General features: G+C 35.7%; 1 protein-coding gene across 1 annotated transcript in view; it reads right to left on the bottom strand.

The window, feature by feature from the left end:
- Positions 1 to 4,661, bottom strand: part of ARFGEF3 (ARFGEF family member 3) — a 127,273-nt gene that overhangs the window by 118,912 nt on the left and 3,700 nt on the right. The gene's annotated exons all lie outside the window — the stretch shown is intronic.

The following is a 4,661-nucleotide window of genomic DNA, read 5'->3' on the forward strand; positions in this document are numbered from 1 at the left end:
TCTCAACCTTCTGGCCCTTTAAATACAGTTCCTCATGTTGTGACCCAACCATAAAATTATTTTCATTGCTACTTTATAACTGTAATGTTGCTACTGTTATGAATCGTAATGTAAATATCTGATGTGCAGGATGGTCTTAGGCGACCCCTGTGAAAGGGTCGTTCGACCGCCAAAGGGGTCCTGTCCCACAGGTTGAGAACCGCTGATGTATGGCATCTAAGAGAGTCCCTGACACATAGTAAAGGTTTAAAAAATGGAAGCTCATGTTCTCATGTGTCCTAGTTGGGAAAATGTGAATCATCAGGCTATTGCACATGCTAAGACGCATCATATTAACAGAGGAGTGCACTTTAGAATAGGTAAAGAGGTCAAGGGAGATCTTACTTCAAATTTATTGGCCTTAACTTGAAAAAGATATTATAGCAGGTGTTGTGTAGTTACATAATGCTACTAACTGATACACAGTTCAACTATACATAAATATGCAGTAAAAATAAAAATATAAAATACTGAATAAACAAAGACGTCCAAAAGCAACTAAATACAATGCTAGTCTTTGCGCCATGCCTCCCCCAGGAGAAAAGTCCTAGATGGTGAAAAGAGATATACCAACACCACACTGAGCCATTTACAGCATGAATCAATGTGCTCAGGTCTCTATCCATCTCCTGGTATCCATTTTTATAACCCATCAATACAAACAAAATCTCAGAGGCCTAGTTTGCAATGAAAGCAGAAAGCCCAGGCCTATATTGCCTTCAAGGCACAGTTTAATTATGAAAACCATGCACAAAATAACCAGCACATCAGAATTCCTACCTTCATTCCATTCAAGAGGACGGAAGGGGCCTAAGAAGGGAAACTCATGATTGGATTGCTATACTTTTTCCAAATGGAGCTATGTTTCCTTCTAACTAACACTTCCATTTACAGCCATCCAAGTGCTATCAAATAAAGACACCAACTACTTGTCATAAAGGAAGGATAAGTGGCTGGTTTTTGAACACTAATCACCTTGCTCACATCACAAACTATCACTCAAGCCCAATATCCCCTACATCCTAACTTGGGTGGGTTGTGCACATCTTAATTGACTGCATCATTTAAAAGTGCTTTTAGGCCAGGGGCTGCTAACAAGGAGAAGCTTTATAATTGAGAACTAATTGTAGGTCTTCCTTATCAAAGGGAATAGAACATGAAAACCATTAGGGCTGGCTTACAGGCTGGCAGATAGCACACAGAAACAGATATACTGTTTCCTAACTTCTATGTAAGTTAGGAAATAGTATAGCATTGTCACATACACTATCTTAAAGGGCGAGAGGCATACTCTTTGTGGTCCACAGCAGTTGGGAGAAGAAAAAGAGAAACTAGACCTTCAGGACCCCTTGATTTCTAACATGGATCTTACCATCCCTACTGCTAAAGGCTACTCCACATTCTCCTTGGACACAACTGATCAAAACAGTCTCAGTAATTATTTATCAGAATGTTAATTTAACATGAAAAGTTATCAATCAATGGCAAAAAAAAAGAAAAACTGCACAGCAAAAGTATTTGTGATCTGAATTATTTCCTATAGCCCTTTCCAAAACCTGTAACAACAAAATCTGTAAATAATCACTTCTAGATGATTACACAACAGAAATAGAAACAATCTGAATATAAAATCTGGAGAACACAAGAAATAGTCTATGAATTTGGTTTCTTTCTCATATACTAAATATAATTGAAGAAATTTTTTTTAATAATTGATATATCCAAATAATTCCTCATGAGCAAATATTTACAGTGACTAGATTTTTTGAGCAGATGCTCAAATAGTAAGAAGATGGTGTGTTAAACATAATAACTGCCCAATAAATTTAATTTTAAAAAACAACAACCTAATGACTGGACAGAGTAAGCACTCTCTGGGCTTAAAAGTGCCAGGAAGATGAATCAAAGGACAGATTTACAACAGAAGGAGAAAAGCCCATTACAGTATATTTCCTGTGTCACTTTCCTGATACGTAATAAAGTAAAATAGTAAAGTTATTGATTCAATAACTAAATGAGGATTTAAAAGGCTCCCAACTATTTCAAATCAGTCCAACTGAAACCTCCTTAAATGGATAAAATTCTACAATAAACTTACACCTGCAACCTTATAACAGTGTTTTCCAGCTATATATGTTTCATTCTCCTCCCTCACAACACAAAGTCTCTGAGTGCAGGCTCACATCTGCTGACTCGCTCATATGGCTCCATGCTCTTATACGAATGCTCGACAGAGCTCATGGCACACCTGGAATCCAATAATACACAGGCCTTTGTATACAAGGATGATATCACCAGCTCTTTCTCATAGAATAAAAACTGAATTAAATTTCTGCTAATGGTGAAGATATGGAAAGACACCTGTATATTTTCATCTACAGTTTCTCATCTACATCTTTCCAACCAATTTGCTGCCTCCCCCTATAGGTTGTATAAGACAGCTAGCAGGCTTTGGAGTATATTGTAAGACTATGGACTAAAGTAAAGCTAAATGTCTAAACAGGGGACCAAACATACGTCCGTGGGCCCATGAAGACTGTTTTTTTATCCAACTCATCTGGTCACACACACACACCAAGAGTTGGAAAATGCCAGTTGTCTCCTGATGAACAGTCCCACCCAATGGACCAGAAGACTCGCTGTAGGTTCGACAACTCTTTGGACTGGGAAACAAGCTACAGAGCAGTGTCATGAAACATTTTTGCTCTTGTAGCCTTTAAGAAAATGTTAACATTTTGGTTTTCACACATTTTAAATTACCATTTAAAATTTTAATTATAATTTTAATTAATTGCAAAGGCTATAATTCTGGCATATTAAAATTATTAAAAATTTTAATTAAACTACAGCACTTATTTAATGTAATGAAATCTAAATACCACACCCATTTGAAAACCATCTTTATCCATCAAAAAAATATACATGAACAAACTCTCCAAAAATACATGAACAAACAGCAAAAAAGCTGCATTGTTCTCTTTTCTCCTTGAACTTGTATTTCCATTCCTCTTCCCCACAGAATGTTTTCTCAAGATTATGTTTTAATGCTTAAAAGACTTTCATTTATCTTCCCGTTATATTTCTCTATAACAAAAATTATGTATAGAGTGATTTTTAAAAAATTTCCATAAAGCCAAAAGTGTTCAATTTTCTTCTGGTTTCAGCTATCATTTCTAATGCTCACAACTGATCCAAAAATATTAATAATTACTTATTAGAAATGTTAATGTAGTTAGCAAAGAAAGTATAATTTTATTAGAAATGCATTTGTTTCTCTAGATATGGATATAGATATATAGGTATATCTCCCTTCCTCTCTCTCTCACTAAAATCAATAAATAAAAAATTGAAAAAAAAGAAATGGATATTGCTAGTATATTGTTCTCCTCAATTAGTTTATACACCTGTGGATAAATATTCCTTATTGCTATAATAAGGTTGGGTTTACCATCAATTTTGTACCTTTCACCCCCACTTTTATAGATATAAGCAGTATAAAACCTTGTTTACATAAATAAAAACTGAATGGAGACTATCAAAAAATATTTTTACCTACTATCTTGTGACCGGATTAAGTCCTTCTTCAATTTTGCTGAAGGCCAAGAAGTAAAAACTACCCTGCAAAATGTGTGCCCTGGTCATTATACCCATCCCCTTTACCAGCACAAACACTAGTAGTTTCATAGTCCTTTGTTGGTGGGAAGAGAGTTTGTCCCCCAGGACAACACACCTCAGATTCAGGATGGGATGGGTAACAGCTGTGTCTCTCCTTCGTCAAGCAGGGGAAGGGTGACTATGAGAGGTGAGATGGAAAAGAAGATGTGGCAAAATCAACTGGGAAGCAAATCAGTTTTAAGAAAGGTTGCCTCTAGGAGTTGGGGACCAGAGGTCACCTCCCTAAACTACTCGTGCTTTGTGTCTTGGAGAGTCATTCTCCCGTGAGCACAAACATCCAGCGGGCACTCCCCGCCTCCAAGCACAAATACTGCCGGACGCCTGTCCATTTAGAAGCATTATGCACACAAAAATGAACTCAGTTTGATTAACACATGAATTCCCTTATAATAGATCAGCCAATAGCAGATCAACGCGAGACATAATAAATTTTTTAAAAAGACAGAAACATAAATCTTATTCAATCTCCTTGAAAAGAGAGAAAATACCTAATAAATCATAGTGTCCTGAAAATACAGAAATTATACTCAACAATTCAATATTTTTAATAATCTCAAAGAAAATCTGGAAACAATCCAAGTGTCCAATACGAAGAAAGCAACTACACAATTAATTTACAATCGCCATTTAATGGAAGAATATGCAATATTTTAATTTAAAGAACATATACTGACATTAGAAAATGTCCTTCACATGATGTTGACTAAAAAAAAAAACAAGCAGGAAACAAATTTGTAAATAAAAATTCACATGAATCAGTAAATATATGTGTGTGTGGAAACATGCCTATTAAGAAATGCATTAAACTGTTTTCAGTGGTTCTCCTCAGACTGTGTAAATATGAACTACTTTGTTATTTGTTCTTTCCAAATTTTCCACAAAGGGCATGCCTTTCTGGTGAAGAGAGGAAATTACAAAAATGAGGGCAGTGAGGAAGGCAGGGAAAG

This window comes from Myotis davidii, unplaced genomic scaffold (genome assembly GCF_000327345.1).
Source record: "Myotis davidii unplaced genomic scaffold, ASM32734v1 scaffold266, whole genome shotgun sequence".
Classification (NCBI taxonomy): domain Eukaryota; kingdom Metazoa; phylum Chordata; class Mammalia; order Chiroptera; family Vespertilionidae; genus Myotis; species Myotis davidii.